The sequence below is a fragment of the Leucopleurus acutus genome, assembly GCF_964270905.1.
Source record: "Leucopleurus acutus genome assembly, chromosome: 6".
Classification (NCBI taxonomy): Eukaryota; Metazoa; Chordata; class Mammalia; order Artiodactyla; family Delphinidae; genus Leucopleurus; species Leucopleurus acutus.
Genome location: NC_139149.1, coordinates 83,963,682 through 83,963,989, shown reverse-complemented (window position 1 = coordinate 83,963,989; position 308 = coordinate 83,963,682).

Genomic DNA, 308 nt, shown 5'->3' with positions numbered 1-308 from the left:
TACCGCTTATTAACTGACCCTAGACGATCGCAACTTCGGTGCTGTTTTCTTCATGTGTAAGAGCCGCCTCTGAACGGACAAGACCGTCCCTCGGGGATCCAGCCTGCGTCTCTCTGTCTGTCCTCTCCTTTCCCGGCATCGTACCGAGACTGCCAGACCTCGCGCCCTCCCCAAAGCAGGCGGCGGCGGCCGGAGGTGGTGGAACCAGCCCGGGGGCGGGGCTCTGGAGGGGCGTGTCCTGGGCGTGTCCGGGGTGGGGCCTTCGTCTCCCGGCCGTCGCCGCCAGGCTGAGACGCGCTGAGGCGGCA